The sequence below is a fragment of the Peromyscus maniculatus genome, chromosome 2 (assembly GCF_049852395.1).
Source record: "Peromyscus maniculatus bairdii isolate BWxNUB_F1_BW_parent chromosome 2, HU_Pman_BW_mat_3.1, whole genome shotgun sequence".
NCBI classification, from domain to species: Eukaryota; Metazoa; Chordata; class Mammalia; order Rodentia; family Cricetidae; genus Peromyscus; species Peromyscus maniculatus.
In genome coordinates, this window is record NC_134853.1 from 43288467 (window position 1) to 43308273 (window position 19807).

Here is a 19807-nt window from a genome sequence, read left to right on the forward strand (position 1 = left end):
AAAAATAAGGGAAATGTTGCCTTCTTCTTCCTTCCAGAAAGTTCCATTGTTGACAATGCTTATGGTTATAGGTTAGCAGGGAGAGGCCTTTGATGACCCAAAAGAGCAATGTCAGTCTTCACTAGAAATGCAATGACAATGGATTTCATGGTGTTAGTTAATTCAAGTATTTGGAAAAATTATTTTAAAGCAAATAAATTTTAAGTTTTAGGTAGAACTGCAAGGCCAAGGGGTTTTCTGAGAGTTGTAAGACTTAAAGGTATGACTTGCTTCCACCTGGTTTGTCTTAAGATATTACTCTCTGTGTCAGCTAAATGTTTACATTATGTGCTCTTTGTAAAACACATCATGAAAATAGCCAAATAATCACTTAATAAGTCAGTCTGAGGGGAATATTCTTTTCTGGATTAAAAATTGCTGAGTGTGTGTGTGTGTGTGTGTGTGTGTGTGTGTGTGTGTGTGTGTGTGTGTGTATGTATGCCATAGTACAAGTGGAGGACATACCTGTACTCAGTTGGCTGTTTGGAACCTGGGGATTATGCAGGGACACTTGATTCAGCCTGGGAGGAGGGGACTGGACCTGCCTGGACTGAATCTACCAGGTTGAACTCAATCCTCAGGGGACTCTTTGCCCTGCAGGAGATGGGAATGGGGGGGGTAGGCTGGGTGGAAGGTGAGGGGGGCGAGGGGGGAGCTGGGTGGGGGGAGTTGGGAAGGGGGAGAACAAGGGAATCCGTGGCTGATATGTAAAATTAAATTAAATTATAAAATAAAATAAAAAAATATATATAAAAAAGTGAAGGACATAGGAAAACATTTTGGAGTAAGTGTTCTCCTTTCACCTTTACATGGGTTCTGGGGATCAAACACAGTTAAGTAAGTTTACATGGCAAACAACCCTGCGTGTTGTGCTGTTAGCCACCTCTCTTTGCTAGAATGTCCTACAAATTTGGGAATCAAATACATTTGATCAAACAATGACATCAAAACATCTTTTAGCCTTTTTATTTTATATGCTGTAATACAATGGTGAGCTCTGAAATGGTAATAAATAATTACACCCATTGTAAATGTAAGAAGTTTTTATATCACAGCAAATTAATTGATGTGTTCCTGTTCTAGAAACAGTGTCCAAAGAGACATTTGTACATTGGTTTGCTTTTGTGAAACATTGACAATCAGAATTTTTTATTCGGCTGAGGAAGGAAAATTTAGAATGGAATGAGAATGTGCTGACTCCACTGCTACAAGATGGTTTATAACATGGACATTCATGATAAAGTTACAAACTACAATGTTCTTCACAGACTTCCTTGATCTGCTTTCCACTAAAAAAAATGACTTAAGGTAGAAAAAGAAATAGCAAGTGTATAGAAGCTTCTGTGTTCTGTAAATGAAATATGATAGTGCTTAAAACTTACATTAGTAAAATATCATTCTGCTTTTCATAATTTTGTGAGAGAGTCTACTAATGCGTGCTCAGGTAGAGTCTAATGTAAATTTCCAAAGTGAGCTGCCTAGAGCTCTGGATATATTAAGACATGACTTTGGCATCTGTATAGGGATAGGAGCAACAGTCACATTAATCCTCTGGTTAAATGCTAAGAGGAATTGAGGTGAAAATAAAGCCTGGCATGCTATTACCCTAACACTCCACAATAAGAGTAAAACACAGACTAAAATTTAAAATAAAAAATTTTTAAACAGCACACACTTCAGATGCATCCTCTGTACCTACACAGGGTGCAAATTCAAAATCCTTATATGTTTCTTATCTCTCAGATTTCAGTTTTCCTCAATTCTTAGTAAATTTTGGATCATTGTGATACAGGAACAGCAAAATGAGGCCTCTCCTCTAGAGTTCTTCTCTCCCCACCCCACCCCTGCCTCTGCCCCAGAGCAACACCAAGCATTTCCTCTCTTGTCTATACTTACTGTTTAGACACACCCAGGTAGAAAGACAGGGGAAATTCAGTTCCCACTGGTATAGCTTTGCATTTAAGGCCAATGTGTCCTTGAAATGAATTTTCTGAGGAAGCCTCTATTTGCTGTCTCAGAGTTATGCATCATGAGGAGTATACATGCTTAAGATTATGTGATATATAGATGACCCAAAGTTATGGAAGAAGTAAGGATTCATCCATCCTTGGTCCCAGGATTTGTTTCTTCTTCTATATAGATCCATGAAAAATAAACTGGATAAGAAGTCATAGATATACATACATATGCTTGCTGGTCCTTCCCTTGTGTAAGCCTCTCTGTTTTCTTACTTTTAATAAAACTACAATTCACTTCTGTACTTCTGGTTTTTCTCCAGTCATTTGTACAAGACTCAAAGAGTCTGTACACTGCATCACTGGAAAACCATGCACTCAGGGCAACTCAATCACATTTTCCAGTTCCCATAGCTGACTATGCCAATTTTGCAGGAAGAAAAAATCAGACTATAATATGACAGATTTCACTTCAAATGCAAAATCTCAAACCTAGACCTCAAATATTGTCAGGAAACATTTTCAATAAAATCATTCTTTTATTAATTTTTATCTTTGCTGACCTGTTTTATTTTGAAATATTAAATTTATAAAGATTTTATGTATTCAACCTATAAATTATGCACCTTGCTAATATATTAACAAAAGTAACACATCTGTCTCTTGCCCTCCATTAACTCCAACATTTCACTTCTCTATATCCTGGATCCTGATAACTACTGCTTTTATGAAACTTTTCAAGATTCCAAGCATAAGTGAGGTTATAAAATACTCTTTGTATCTGGTTTATTTCACTTAACACAATTTCCTTTGGGCTATGTGTTTTCTGAAATACTAGAATTTCTTTGCTTTTTAAATAATTTATAATTGTCATTTTGAAGAATAAAAGGATATATGCCATGTATTTTTCACTGTTCCCTATGAAAAAATGAACATAATTAGTCTTTTGAATTTATTTCTAATTATTATTATTATTGTGTTTTTACATGAACAAGTATAGATTCTATAGGTTTTCTCTTTCTACCCCAGGTTTCAGAGATTGAACTCTAGTAGTCAGTCTTGCAATGGCAAGCACATTTAGCTGATAAACCATCCCCTTGTCCCAGTTAACATTATTTCTTGCTCTTTGTATAAGTTAATGATTTTAATTATTTATGTTATTCACAGAAACTTTAACAAATCACTAAATACAATTATGATTGAGCCTTTGTTTTTCTAAGTATAAAATTGTATGGAAGAAAGTAACAGTTCTTTTTCCTCAATGTGGTGTTGTTTTTGTTACTCAGGAGTTACTGTCATTAGTTGTCAACCCTACTGTTTTCCCATACTTCATATAAAGTAGACATGGGCAAAAGAGACAGCTAAATGGTCTGATTAAAAAAAAAAAACTGTTGCAGAAAAAATATAATAAAGTCCTTGTCTTATCAACAACACATGAAACATGTTCTTCAATATCCTGTTTCTTTTATCACAAGGATGGAAATAATTTAGGTAAGGGTAGTGTTATGCACTTTCCAAGGATGAACAGACACTATTCCATGACTTTCAAAATTAAAAAAAAAAATCCCTTAATTCACAGCATTTCTTAAAAACAAAAATTCTGATGACTAATGAAAAATTACTGGACCTGACTCCATCAATCCAGTAAAACAGTCTGTTCCTTCCCTGACTTGGGCAAGACTAAAAGTTTTAATGAGAAGTGACTGCCACTTCCTTCTTAGCTATTGTGTTCAGTGCTCACTTCAGGCATTCACTTTTCTCTCTGCCTCAATTTTGGCTCTGTTATCTGTGGTGGTATTCTAATTGTACTGAAATGTGACTTTGATTGTATGTTAATAAATAAAGTTGCCCGGGGGTCAGAGCTATTAGAGCCATAGCAAGAGTGTGGCGGTGGTGGCACACACCTTTAATCCCATAGATCTCTGTGTGTTCAGGAATACAGCCAGCATTGGAGACATATGCCTTTAAGACCTGGGGGGGGGGGCTGTACATACAGACAGTGACGAGGCAGTCATGTGTTTGGGTTTACAACCAATGAGAAGGCAGAACAAAATAATATAAAAAGATGGACAAACAGGATATAGCTCTCTTTCGGGAAGCTGGGACACTGCAGGAGGAAGGGTAAGATTTTAGCTCTGAGCTCTGACCTCTCGGCTTTCTCTTTTACATTGTTTCTGTGTTTCTTATTTAATAAGACTGTTGGATACATCTACAGTTATCAGTGAAACAGAATACTCCTTGTGTCTAGTATCTTTGAGAATTCCTGCCTGAAATTAAACTAATTTTGAAAGCATCATTGAAGTGTTTTTTAACATTTAGTGTATTAGCTACTGACTTTAGGAATACTGTGCTTAGAATGTCTATTACCAATGTATTTCTAATCATCTGTGCTATATTCATAACAGGCAAAAAATTAGAAATGGTCTTGATATTATTGAGTGGATAATAAAAATGTGATATACTTACACAATAGAATATAATTCAGCTAGTAAGAAAAATGAAGCTATGAAATTTGCAGGTAGAAATCATCATCCTGAGTGATGTATCTATGTGTGGATATTAGCTTTTAAGTTTTCATTATGTGGGTTCCAACACAAATAACTTCAGAGGTTTGGTCAGGAACTAGTCAGGAACAATAGAAGAGGATGGGATCTTACAAAGAAGGGGAAATATAGCACAGTGTTCAGAAAAGATAGATAAAGAGGAACCTAGAGGAGGGTTAAGAGGGGTCAGGAAATGAGAGGGCAAGTAAAAGAGAGAATATAGAATGGGACATCCAGCTTTAAAGGACTATTGAAAATCCACATGGAAACCTACTACTGGAGACATGTCCTAAAATATATACATATATGAAAATAATTTAAATAGAATCACTTTATAATGGTAAAGTCTCAACAAGATAACATATACCTCTAAGTAAAATATTCAGTGTCAGGAATGAGTCATATCTCATTGAGTCATTGACCAAAGGGGTTTCATTGATCCCTCCAAATGGCATGGACTATCACAAAAACTATTGATTACTGTCTACAATCATCTCCCTTTTACTGAAGACAAAATTTACTTACATTGTCAAACATGGAGAAATTGAACTGGTGCCTAATTAGAAGCTTTACCCTATTCACTAGTGTCATGATTCTGAAGGATTTTTTTGCAAATTACCAGAGAAGAAAGAAAATCATCAATATTAGCCAGTTACAAGCCCTATGGCATACAACAGAGTCCTGTCTGAAAAATACACTAGTGTAAAACTGGTAAAAGTATAATGGGAGTAGCCAAGTACTTCCTGATTGGATTCCAGGCCCACTCCATGATGTGTAATGAACTGAACACTAGATAGATCATGGGCCCAGGGGAAAACCTACTACCATTATTCTTCCAAGAGAACACAGCAATAAAATGACTCCTACTAATATATTGCTGGTGTGTAAATTTAATTAATCTTATCAATTAAAAACCAGGAGTCAAATATCAGAGTAAAACTATGAAATATCAGAGAAGCAGGAAAGCAGACATCAATGATTTCCTATTTGTTTCATTCCTCTATCCAAAAAGGCCAAGATCCTGTCTCAGCCTCATTTTACCACTTATTGTCCCTCTCTTTACAGTCCTCCAAACCTCTATGGTTAGCTAGTGACTAAATCCACCCTCTGACTTCAACCAAGCTTTGTTTGTCAGAACACAATGAAAATATCACACAACATATTGCTATACTCATTGTATCACTCACTACTCATCAAAGGAGCTTCTTGTGACAGTAACTGGGAATTGCCACAGAGATATAGAATAGAAGATTTTGCAGGGAGTTGAGAAACTTTGGGGCACTTGGTGTTAAAAAAGGAATGTTACTATAAAGTTCTCCCTTGAAGACTTAGGCATTTATGCAGAAGAGGTGAGAAGATTGTAGGAGACAGGAAACATCATCTTTCAGACATACTGATACACATAGAAATATATAGAGACTGATCAAAAGGCTTTTATAGGCTCAAACTAGACAAAATTCCCGGCACTGAGAAGGGGAAATGAACATAAAGACCTACCTATGATCAAGACACTATTTGTAATTGATATCTACTGGGAAAGTGAAAATCAGTTTTCTCTAATTAAGTAAATATAAATATATATGTATATATATACATATATATATAAATGCAATTCTAATTTTTCAATTTTTGTTCTATGGGTTTTTTTGGGGAGCAATAAGTTGGCTGGGGAAAATATATGAGGATTTTGGTGAGAGGAAAGACTATTATCAAAATATATCATATGAAAAAATTTTAATAAAAATTTTAAAATGTAAATGGAAGAGAATGAGGAAAGAAATGAATAGATTAGCATATATACTGTTTGTGTTTTTCAGATCTTATTGAGGCATTCATGTTCATGGGTTCTTCTCTGTCACTTCTAAAAGACTGAATCTCACAGCAGAGGGAGGCAAAACATGATCCCTTGAAGACAAATTTCTAAATGATCTTATTAAATAAAAAACACAGAGCCAAGTATAAGGGTGAAAGCCTTAGATCAGGGAAATAGGGAAAGCCACCAGCCAATCTTGCCTCACCAACTTTGCAGCTTCTAATGGGAGTTACTTCCTGTCTACCCATGCCTTTATTGCCTTGCTGTTCTGCCCTCTCACTGGCTATCTTAACCCAGCTACTTCATTTCTTCTTACTAAGCAATTTCTTCCCTTAGGTATTGTGATGGTTTGAAAGAACATGGTGCCCATAGTGAGTTCATTATTAAGAGGTGTGACTTTAAATTTTGTGAAGAAAATGAGCACCATAATGTGGAATGGAGCTAATTCCTGTGTTCAAGGAGATTAAAGAGATTAAGAAATGGAATAAAGGGAATGGTGATTTCATGGTATGATCCTACCCAGCTAAGCTTCCAATTTAAGGAATTTAAGAAAAGCTTAGAGTCAGGTATGGTGGTGAACTCTTTTATCCCAACACTGAGAAGGCAGAGGCTGGCAGATCTTTGAAGCCAGTCTTTGAGATCTTTGAGACCTTTGAGGCAGAGTGTGAGGCTAGCCTGGTCTACAGAGCAAGTTCCAGAAAAGCAAAACTAAGGCAATGAAGGTAATTATCAAAAACAGAAAGCTGGTCAAGATGTAACTGAAAGATCTTTGAGTTCATGACCACTCTAGTCTACAGATCTAGCTTAGGCAGTGAATAAAACTGGGGAAAACAGAAAGTTGATAAAGATAAAATTGAATCAAGGGCCTTGTTGCAGCCCCAGTAAGAAGCAGAATTTGGCAGCTTCAGCCCCTTGGTTCTGACTTCAGAGTTACGGATAGAAAGAAGGAGTTATGACATTGTACTCTGTGACTAAGAAAAGCTGCTGATGCCAGATATGTTTCAGGGGTGCCCTGAATTGAGGACTGGACAAGCTGGGAAGTTCAAGCCTGGATTACCTTGGAGACCAAAAGATGTTGGAGATGCTAGAGCTCTGGAATACCTGCCAAGGAAAGCTGCTAACAGAGAATAGAACCAGCCCAAGAAAGAGAAGTATGTTACAGTCAACAAAGCTGAAAGGAGCTGGAGATCTGAAGAGCATTTTGACATCACACATGGAGATGCAGAGTTTGGAGTTTTCCCAGGTGGTTTTCAGACTTGCTTTACACAAGTAATTACTCCATCTGCTCCCTTTCTTATACTTTAGAATGGTAAAGTATATCCTATGCCATTATATGTTGGAAGTATGTGATCTTTTTTTAAATTTTGATTTTACAGCAGATTATGATTAAAAGATTACATACATCTCAGAAGGGACTTTCAACTTTTAAACATCATTCGAACTGTGATAGACTATTATGACTTTTGAAGTTGGATTGAATCCATTTTTGCATTATGATGTGGCTGCAAGTTTTTGTGGGGCAGGAAGTAGAATGAAGCAGTTTGAAAGAAAGTGGTTTCCAAAGGGAAATGCATTATTAGGAGGTGTGACCTAATTGGAGTGGGTGTGTCATTGTTAAAGAAAGAGTGTCACTGTAGAGGCATGCTTTGAGGTCTCATATATGTTCAATCCACACCAAGTGCCTCAGGCCATGTCCTGTTTCATGCAAATCAATATGTAGCTCACTTGGCTGCTTCTCCAGAACCATGTCTGCCTGCATGCCACCATGTCTCATCATGATGATAATGAACTAAACATCTAAAAATGTTAGCCACTCCAATGAAATGTTCTCCAGTTATAAGAGTTGCCATGGTCATGGTATCCCTTCATCACAGAAATCCTAAGACAGAGGGTTGTGGCTTAATAGTGATGTGTTTGTATGTCAAGTTTACAGAGGTCAGTTGTACTGGCTGGTTTTGTGTGTTAACTTGACAAAAGCTAGAGTCATCAAAGAGATAAGAGCCGCAGTTATGGAAATGCCTCCATGAGATCCAGTTGTAAGCCATTTTGTCAATTACTGATCAATGGGGAAGGATCCAGCCCACTGTGGGTAGTACATTTCCTGAGCTGATGGTCCTGGGTTCTATAAGACAGAAGGCTGAGCAATCCAGGAAAAGCAAGCCAGTAAGCAGCCCCCTCCACAGACTCTGCATTATTTGCTGTCTCAAGGTTCCAGCCCTGCTTGAGTTCCTGTTCTGACTTCCCCTAATGATGGACTATGATTTTGAAGTTTAAGTCAAATAAACTCTTTCTTTTCAAAGTGTTTTTTTTTTAACATGGTGTTTTGTTGCAGTAAAAGAGATTCTAAGATGAATATATTTTGATAAATATAATTTTCTTGTAACATTTTTTTTTCTTTTCAAACTTATTGCTATAGTACCCCTTATATCTGATTTTCTTTTGAAAAACTTTCCCTTCTATGTGCACTTACTTTCTTTCATAACTTTGTTTGTTCCTTATATTTTTTAGCTTTCCATTTTTACTTCTTTTATCTGACCATATTGTTTCTTCTCTGTCCAGTCTTTATTTCACTTATAATTTTTAATTTCTCAAGGTTTTGCTTGGAATGGTCTAATGTCTTTCACTGTTATTGTGAAATAAGAACATAACCTATAAAATTCACTTTTGTTAAATATGTGTGTGGGAAAGTGTGGAGAACAGAGGACAAGTTAACAGAGCTGCTTTTCTTCTTCCACAACTAGCTCTGAGGTAGAAGTGCCACTATTACTAAATTATATAGATTCCAAATACCCTCTAAATACTCATCCTTATACTCAAGGATATCTGACACTTTCTTATCTCACCAGAAGACTTCTTTTTATAGCAGACTAAGTTATTGGGTCAATAGTTGGACAAAATGTAGGAAATAAAAGACTGTTAGTTGTCCAGCCCCAAATAGGATAGCCAGGACTATCCCTTATATCTACGGCTTGGGACAAATGTAGAAAAGGAGCTAGGAAAGTTGTAGTAGGCTTAAAAACATAATAAATTCTGTGATGTAGTATCTCCTGGGATGGACAGGGATATTGTTCCTTTGAATTCTTAGCAACATGACTGACTGTTTAAACCTGCAAACACTATACCAGCTGGACATGGCAAAATGGACAAATAAAAGTTTAACCAAGCTTTCACTTCTAGATGAAGAGTTACAGACAGTCATTGGCTACTGAAAGAGTGAGTTTTTGCTTATTGATTTGATTATTTTATTTGTCAAGGATGAGATTCCAATCCTCAGTGGTCAGTACTGAACACATGTAAATAAGAGCAATAGTAACTGGACCCAATGTGTTACACAGATGGATGATAAATGATGAAGGTGACAGATGATGATGATGAAGATAGATAAATAGATAGATAGATGATAGATGATAGATAGAGAGATAGATAGACAGACAGACAGACAGACAGACAGATGATAGATAGATAGATAGATAGATAGATAGATAGATAGATAGATAGATAGATGATAGATGATAGTTTATCTGACCAGTTATGTTTGAATTCTATATAAACAAAAATATTTGTTTGAGACAAATACTTCTCTTAAAAGCTTGATATTGTCTATCTGAAATTTCAGATAAAAGCCCTGTTATTCTTAGATGTTAAGGAACTCTGCACAGTGGCCAAACTTACACTTTTAAGACTTCATTTTTGAGTAATGTAAACTAAATCTTCAAGAAAAATTGGTTTGAATAATTATTAAATATGTTTTTTTTGTTTCTTGGGACCTGATATTCCAATCTTTTTTATAATAAAAGGTGACATAATATATTTTGTAACTATTTCCTACTCTAACTGGGGCCAAGAAGGTTAATTGGTCAAAGTAAGAGAGAAGTGCAGACTCAGGGACACATGTTTTGTTCACTTCACAGGTTCTGAAGGACCATCTTGGGCTAGCTGATTTGTTGCAGACTGGGATACAGAGCTTTAGGCTGGTCAGAAATCCCATCAATAGCACCCAGGGCAGGCTTATTTGGGGTAGTTTGCGGTCTTCAATTGATTGGAAATCAGCTAGAAAAGATGAAGATAGGGAGAGAAGATATATAGTTAAGTTGCCTAGAGTATAATTTTTCTTGTGTACACATGAAATATTTAGACCCATGGTTCTGGAGGGTGGGGGAGGGAAGGAGGTTCAAGATCAGGAAAAGCAGGAGCCCACCATCAGAGACGGGCAGTATTGGATTAGGTTTATACTGTTGGTTGAGAGGAGTAAGTATCTTGAGTCATTTTGACATATTCCAGGTGTATCCAAGTCTCATAACTCCCTGAAGGTTACAGGGTTTTTGTAAAGTTCACAAATGAAATAAAGATTTTACATATTTTGGCATTACCATTGTCTTTAATTTGTACTGAAATTCACATTGAAGAAAAATCAGTATACTCAAACCTTTGGGTCATAATAAAAGCTTGGAGACATAAAAAATTATTCTGGGTTAAAAGCATTAATGCTCTTTTTCTCTGTCTAGAGGACTGGATATATAGATTGGACAGAGATGTCTTTAGGACAATGAGAAGCATTTAAGTCTATACTTAGAAGACAATATAGGAAATTCAAAATGTTGAGCTTGTGGACTATAATAGGAGTCAGTACAATATTAGGATTAGCTTATCATATTTATAACTTAGCAGAACTTTGCTGATTAATATTAAAACTTTGAATTTTGAAGTATTAATCTAACAATAGCATAGAGAGGGAAAAATTTGAAACATTTTTCAGTTTTCACAAACCTTAAATCACTTCCTTTACAACTTGTATTTATATACCTTAAAGTACTTCCTTAGACAGAAGTTTCATAAACTTCAATTGTTTTCTTTCCAATCATTTACCATGAAGAACAAGTGATTTATTATTGAAAACCTTCATTGTAAAGCAAGTACCTTCAAATAAAAGAGTTGTAAAAAGTTATACTGCAAACTCTTCTGTGAGTTTATCTCTTTCAGAGTCTACCAGGAAGGTAAACTGTGATTCCTGATTTTATATATAAAATGAGTTAACTTGGAAGCTGCAGCCTTGCTGGAGGATTTTTTTTTTAATTTTTTTTATTTTTATATTTTATTTTTTTTTGCTGCTCTTATCATAAAGCGAGTTAGCAGAAAATATTGTCAGAGATATGAGAAGGATAAATTATAGCAGGAAGTATAATTCAAATGGCCTTGTTATCAACTAAAATGACAAAGACTTATTGTTAACTGGACAAATACTCTAGGATCCAGTGGTCTTAATGACTTCATCAGGGATAGTGGTGGTATATCTTTGATGTCACACAAGATAACATTACATATTCAGCTGCTATACAGGACAGTGAAGGTCTTTGGCTAACCCAACCCAGAAGTTCTTAGAGATTTTTCCTGTGGAGGATAACTTGGGGAATCGACTCTCCTTGGCCAGGCAGATTAGGGCAGTCAACACAGAAGTACCCATTTTTTTTCTGGGGGCCTGGCAGTGGGCAAGACACGGGGCAGTTTTTTTTTCCCCAGTGGTTAATGAAACTATAATACAGTTAGAGTTATCTGTGGCCCATTAACTTTCTTGGAGACTTCAGTGTCACTGTTAATAGCTGTAATGTCTTTCTGAGTCTGTGTTACCTCACTCAGGATGATATTTTCTAGTTCCAGCCATGCAAACCTCATGATGTCATTGTTTTGCTTTGCTGAGTAGTACTCCATTGTGTATACGTACCACATTTTATTTATCCATTCTTCAGCTGAAGGGCATCTAGGTTGTTTCTAGGTTCTGACTATTACAAATAATGCTTCTATGCACATAGTTGAGCATGTGTCCTTATGGTATGATTGAGCATTCGTTGGGCATATGCCCAAGAGTGGTATAGCTGGGTCTTAAGGGAAGTTGATTCCAATTTTCTGAGAAAGTGCCATATTGATTTCCAAAGTGACTGTACAAGTTTGCATTCCCACCAACAGCATAGGAATGTTCCCCTTGCTCCACATCCTCTCCAGCATAAGCGGTCTTCAGTGTTTTTGATCTTAGACATTCTGATGGGTGTAACATCAGAGTTGTTTTGATTTGCATTTCCCTGGTGATTAAGGATGTTGAGAACACATGGTATGTATTCACTCATATGGATACTAAATGTAAAGCAAAGAATAACCAGACTGAAACTCACAACTCCAGGGAGGGTACCTAGTAAAGAGGACCCTAAGAAAAACACAGGGATCACCCAGTGACAGAGAAATAGATGAGATCTACATGAGCAAACTGAGTGGGGGTAATGGAGAACAATGATATGGGGAAAGAGAGCTTAGGGGAGCAGGAGGTCCCAGCTGGATCAAGAACAGAGTGGGAGAACAAGGAAAGAGATACCATGATAAATGAAGACCCCATGGGAATAGGAAGAAGCAGAGTGCTAGAGGGGTCCCCATTAGAGGGGTCCCCAGAAATCCACAAAGATACCTCCACTATAGACTACTGGCAGTGGTCAAGAGAATGCCTGAGCTGATCTAGTCTGGTGATTGGATGGCCAAACACCCTGTCATGATAGGATTCTCATCCAGTGACTGATGGAAGCAGATGCAGAGATACATGGCCAAACCCCAGGTGGAGCTCCAGCAGTCCAACCAGCAAGAAAGAGGAGGGATTATATGAGCAAGAGATATCAAGACCATGATTGGAAAAAGCACAGGGACAAATAGCCAAACCAGTGGAAACACATGAACTGTGAACCAATAGCTGAGGAGCCCTCATGGAACTGGACCAGGCCCTCTGGATAAGTGAGATACCCCATCTGTCCTTGGTGCATGAGCTGGCTTTTTGAAACCTAGGGTCTATGCTGAATCACTTTGCTCAGCCTTGGTGCAGGGAGGAAGGGACTAGACCTCCCTCAACTGAATCTACGAGGCTAGGCTGAGTCCCCAGAGGAGACGTTGCCTTGGAGGAGGTAGGAATGGGGGAGAAGAGGTGGGGATGGGAGGAGGGAGGACAGGGGAATCTGTTGCTGATATGTAAAATTAAATTAATTATGAAATAAAAACATTTATTTAAAGAAATAGCTGGAATGTCTGTCTATCATAGGGAGCTTTTGTTTTCAATATTTTAAATACCATATTCAGCAGATCTCTGAAGATCCTTATTCCAAACAAATTTTATTTAAGTTATGATGTGGGATGTCTTTTTGTATGCTGTGCATATATGTTGCTTCCATTGGTTAATGAATAAAGCTGCTTTGGCCTATGAAAAGGCAGGATAAGAGCCAGGCATGAAATCCAAGCAGAGATACAGGGAGAAGAAGGGTAGAAGCAGGGCAGACATTATCCAGCTGCCCAAGGAACAAGATGCCAGCAGTCTAGTAATGCCACAACCATGTGGCAATATATAGATTAATAAAAATGGGTTAATTTAAGTTGTGAGAGCTAATTAGTAATGCTTGAGCAATAGGGCAAACAGTTTGTAATTAATATTAAGCATATGAGTGATTATTTACAAGCAGTCTTGGGATGGGGTGGGACAAAGAAAAGCCTATGGCTACAAAATTACTTTATTTAGGCTTAACCTTTGAAACAGCAGGAGGCTAGATAAAGCTTGTCATTATTAACAGAGAGTTAGTACCTTCTACAAAATTATGATTTTACAATTTAATCTTTGTTTCATTTGAGCCTTAAAATTTGCATTGAAGATTTAGTTGAAGATCCTTTAGCATTAAAATCAAATTTTAAGTAATGAATAGAGACACAGAACTTTATATGACCATAAATACAGTTCACATAGAGACTGGAAATCTTACTTTTTGATCCTTTCATAGGATTCCATTGTGGAAAATCAGGGGCTTTTTCATTGTTGTTGTTTTTGTTCTTCTCTTCTGTGTTTCAGTTTATCCCAGTACCTAAAGCTTAACAAAATTAGAAAAGACAAAAAGGCGAGACATATATCTGAAAGTCAGTTACTATTAAGCTGAGTATGCCTTTAGAAATATAAACCTTATTCATGAAATATGTCTTATTGAAATATATGTTTTGATAACCTGAAATTATCTAGAAGCCTGACATTAGAAGTTGGCAAAGAAAAAAAGTAATTAGATATAAACCTTTAAGTCAGTTTTTGTTAATCTGAGCAGACATTTATAAAGTTAGGAAGTTATCAAATTTTCCATCATATAAAAATCCAAAATATTTGAGACCTGCTGTTGTCTCCTTAGTCTAAAAGGAGCTGCAGTGATAAACTTAGGGCTCAGTAGGACTAAGAAATTTCATGATTATTGCCTTAGTTAGTTTATACCATGTGATCATCTTACTCAAGATGGCGGTGAAGTTACAGTGCTCTCTAACCTTACTAAAGATAGTTGCCAGCCACATGGTTGCCTCCATTCTGATGAGATCTTTGGGCAAGATGGATGCAAGCCACATGTTTGCTATTTTAAAAACAACTATTTTTCTAAATAGAGTTGAATTCAAGTTACATAAACAGTAAGTAGATTGCTGCAGGCTTCAGGAATATCATAAGAACTCAGCTGGTTATTGTGATACCTCAGTAAAACCCCCGACTCTATCCCCTACAGACAAAAAGAAGCTTAAACCAGGATTCATAAGTGTAGATAAGAACTTAGACCCCTTTTCCCCAGGTGTCTGTATCTGCTACAGGGACTTTTGAAAACACAGTCAGGATATTCGACCAAAAGACTAAAAAGGGAGGTGGGTTAAAATAAATTATATAGTCTGTACATTTAAGAACTAGCCTCACAAAGAAAGGGGAGTTCTCCTTCCAACCTCCCTGCTGTGAGTGAGAGATTTGGAAGAGCCTCCCTGAAGGCTTGTAAACTTAGAAAACACCTTACTTTTGCATTCTGTACCTAAAGTAACCAGTGGCGGCTTTGGGGATGTGATCTAAGCACAGCAAGACCCTCACTCTATTGTCTCAAAAAGGGGGCCTTAGACAAAGATATCTCAATATAGATAGACCCAGGCCAGTTTCAAGTCCCCAGAAATGATGGCGCCAGCCCAAGGAACAAAAGAACAAAGTCAGGATGTCTGATGGTAACCAATTAACCAGGAGATGCCCCTCTCCAGAGATAACATGACCAGACCCGGAGAGGAGTTGTAAAACTCCTGACAGGGCAAACAGATAAGCTAGAATAAGATAAGGTCCAGGCCTGGGAAAAACTGGACCAATCAAGGATGGACCCTTACTAACCCCCTCCCTTCTAAGAAATTTTATGGGTTTTGCCTATAAAAACTAACTTCCCCAAGAAAGAGTAACTCTTCTCTGCCTCACTTGAGATGGCTTGAGTTGAGTTCCCTGTCATGACTTGTAACAGATAAACCTTGCTTTTGCGTTCTGGTACGCTTGTCCTTGGTGGTCTCTCTGGGGGTTATGATCTGGGCACAACAGTTATGGCAAAGTCACTACCTGGAGTAATCAGGGAATTCCTCCAGAGGAAGCCAAATCCCAAGGAGTTTTTGGTGTTACTTGGCTTGTTATATACCAGCTGTATTCTGTTATGAAAATCATGTGTGCCTTCATAGCTTTCCCAATTGACTTTTCCCTAAGAAGGGTTAACAGCGTGGACTGATCACTCTCTGGACATACACATTCCAGGTATTTGGAGAACTGCCTTAGGAAAGGCTTTCTCTGGAATCAGATATCTCCCTTGGCTGCTTTCAAGGACTAGCAGTAATAACAGTCCACATGCAAGTCTCCTGATGTAAGGTAAATTCCACAAGGAGACACCACCCAGGTCAGGTGGACATTAGTAATAGCTTTACACAATTCAGCTCGGACCCTCCTTTCTTACAGCCTTACGAACTTTATGGACTGCTAACTCCTTACCTAACCACTTCTAGGAATATTTAGATAACCTTCTGCACTAACAACTATGCTCAGCCAGAACTCCAGTCCAAGCCTCCTTGTAATTATCATTAGCAGCATCCAGCCAGGTCCATCCCCAGAGGGAGGAAAGTACTTTATCAGAAATACCCCTGTACTCTCTATGAACAGACTTAAGCATCCAGGCTACCTGTTTGAGAAGGCCTGACAGATGTGCCAATTAAGCCTTACTTCCTCCTTTCCCAAACCTTACCTCTAGTTCCAGATCTCTCTTTAACTATCACCAGAGGCATCTAGCTGTACACAGGTTGCCTAGCGACTGAGCATACCTTTCCCCACCCTGCAGAAAAATGGCAGATAGCTTGGACAGATAGGAGCCACAGGAAAAAAAGAAGACAGTTTTATTTTCTCCCATTTGCTGTGGATATCATTCTATATAAATAAAACACTGATGGCCAGTAATCAGGCAGGAAGTAGGTGGCCAGGCAGGAAGTAGGTGGGACAAGGAGGGAGGAGAATTCTGGGAAGCGGAAGGCTGAGGAGGAGAGACACTGCAGCCACCGCAAGGACAAGCAGCATGTGAAGACTCTGGTAAGCCACCAGCCACATGGCAAGGTATAGATTTATAAAAATGGGTTAATTTAAGATAAAAGAACAGTTAGCAAGAAGCCTGCCACGGCCATACAGTTTATAAGTGATATAAATGTCTGAGTGATTATTTTATAAGTGGATTGTGGGACTGTGGGGCTTGGGGAACCTGGAGAGAAGCCCTCCAGCAACAAATGGCGCCCAACGGCTCGAGTTTCCACCTTAAACCTGAGAATATTTAATAACCAATTCTAAACAGAGCCAAAACCAGGTTCCTGCTTCTTGTCTCATATGGGCAGCTAGACGCCGCAAAACTCGGGTTTGAACACTGGCGGGTTCCTGGCGTGTGCTTTTGACGGGCAGTATGGCGGGAATGAGGCGTCTACCAGCGGCACATTACGCTGTGGAGTAGATTTAGTCTTTACTAGTATTTTTTTTAAAAAAAGGTTTCTGGGCTACATGCTGCTTTGATAAAAGCTTAGACCCACTATTTCTGAGACTTGATGACTCCCAGAGCTGGTGGAAAACGTACCACTGCCATGTTGGGAAGCTAAAGTGGGCGGAGCCAGCAGCCACAGCGCCATTTCAGTCTTAGAATGGTGCAATTTAAAGCAATAGGCTCAAGGTAATATAAAAAATAAGCCACGTAAAGATGGCTACCACACAGAGAATCTGGATTATGTTCTCTTTTATATTCATAACTAAAGAAAAACATTTGATTACAAAAGCTGTTGAGTTATGCCAAAATGTATATTTTAAAGGTACCTTGACTTCAATTTGGATATAAGGATATGTTACTTTGGAAAAGAGATTCTGCTTTTGTTTCCACAGAAAGCCAGAGGCTATGGATTTGTTCCAGATTAAGATACATCAGGTTTGATGAGCCAAGACCCCCTGAAAGATCTCTGATGACACCATGGCCCAGATGATCCAACATCCAGAACAGTTTCAAGGTAACTGGTTCACACAATTCAGCCTCAAGGACTACCCCATAGGCCTAAAATTTTCTTTGCGTCCCCATAAAATACAGCATCCCCCTCCAGCAGGAAGAAGTAAGAGATGCTACGCCCAAATTCCCAAATATACCAAGCTGGCTTTAGAGATGGAATTGGCTCACTCCTCCTCTAAACCCAGACATATTGCTTAAAAAAAAAATGGTTAAGAGATTCTTGTGTCCCAAATCAGAAGAGCCCTCTGGTGTGGGACAGAGAAAAACCAATATTTTTATTTAAAACAGGTTGATTATAAATGTGATCTCTTTCTAAAAAAGAAAAGGGGATTTGATATAGATATATAGGAGGATATAGAGATGATAAGATAAAAGGATAGATTAATCAACCTACTTTTAAAGAACAACTTGTTTAAAATATTTTACATTGGTATAGATTTTAGTTTATGTTTAAAATGTTTTACATTGGTATAAATTTTAGTTTATTGTTACAAACTTGAAGTTAATTTTGTTATACTGTATATATATATATTTCTATTCTTGTTTGAGGTATTATGTTTATGTAACTCATTTAAAATTGTAATGGATAATTAAAAATAGATTAATAATTAGTCATCTATGATAATCATATTTGTAGCCATGTTAGTTAAGTCTTCTAGGTATACATAGATATATTTCAGATAGGTAATCTTCAAACACTTCATAGACCTAGAAAATATGACATTTAAATAACTTAGAATTCTGTTGACATGAGACACAATTGCTCCTGGCTGCACCAATTTGATCCCGAGAGAATGTTGGGCTTCTAAGACATTTCCATTGGGAAGTTTGTCTTCTTGGCACAAAATCGCCTACTGGGCAAAGAACTGCCCTTGCCTTGATGGCTGACAGTACAAATATAATGCTGTCCTTTCTGGACAAGCGGGACACAAGGAAAGTGACCACTGTACTCTGCCAAGACAGGGTAAGATGGTCTCTCAGAATTCCTGCTTCTAAAAATGGTCTGTCAAATACTCTAGGCCTGTAGCCAATTTGAATGCACCAACAATGCTGAGAAACATTAGGTGACTGTCCAGGCTGCCAGCTGTCTTGGTCTACTTTTGCAAGATTCCCAAAAGTTGCTTGCATCCATCTACCATTTCTCAGGTACCATTATGTTCCTTCTCAGGTCTTTGATGTGGTTAAAAACTAGATAGTTGTAATTTCCTCAGTTATGACAAAAGATAAGTTAGATATAAAACCTTAAACTCACAAATATAAGATAGATAGGACATCTTCTTTAATATTGTAACTGTAATTCTTGCTCGATAATTGTTTTGTTATATGTAATTTTACCATGTTAAAGTTAAAACCTTACTTTTTAAAAAAAGAAAAAAAGGGGAAATGCTGTGGATATCATTCTATATAAATAAAACACTGATGGCCAGTGATCAGGCAGGAAGTAGGTGGCCAGGCAGGAAGTAGGTGGGACAAGGAGGGAGGAGAATTCTGGGAAGCGGAAGGCTGAGGAGGAGAGACACTGCAGCCACCGCAAGGACAAGCAGCATGTGAAGACTCTGGTAAGCCACCAGCCACGTGGCAAGGTATAGATTTATAAAAATGGGTTAATTTAAGATAAAAGAACAGTTAGCAAGAAGCCTGCCACGGCCATACAGTTTATAAGTGATATAAGCGTCTGAGTGATTATTTTATAAGTGGATTGTGGGACTGCGGGGCTTGGGGAACCTGGAGAGAAGCCCTCCAGCAACACCCATTGACCTAGCAACTTACAGATTCTTAACACTTTCTACGAATCACGTTTTTTTTTTCAGTTTCTGTAATGTTACTTGTTTATTTATTTTATTTTTACAGTACTATTCAGTTCTACATAACAGCCACAGATTCCCTTGTTCTCCCCCTTCCTGGCCCCCTCCCCTTCCCCCAACCCAAACCCCCATTCCCACAACCTCCAGATCAAGGCCACCCCCGAGGACTGAGATCGACCTGATAGACTCAGTCCAGGCAGGTCCAGTCCCCTCCTCCCAGATTGAGCCAAGCGTCCCTGTGTAAATCCCAGGTTTCAAACAGCTATCTCATGCAGCGAGCCCAGGACCTGGTACCCCTGCC

General features: G+C 37.9%; 1 protein-coding gene across 9 annotated transcripts in view; it reads right to left on the reverse strand.

Annotated features, from left to right (window-relative positions):
- Positions 1-19807, reverse strand: part of Sntg1 (syntrophin gamma 1) — a 925417-nt gene that overhangs the window by 747929 nt on the left and 157681 nt on the right. For 6 of the 9 annotated variants that reach the window (XM_076564008.1, XM_042270922.2, XM_076564001.1 and 3 more), the window contains one exon: positions 14129-14233. The exons of the other annotated variants lie outside the window; for them this stretch is intronic. The gene's annotated coding sequence lies outside the window, so the exon portion shown is untranslated. The remainder of the gene's footprint in view (positions 1-14128; positions 14234-19807) is intronic. 9 annotated transcript variants of the gene reach the window in all.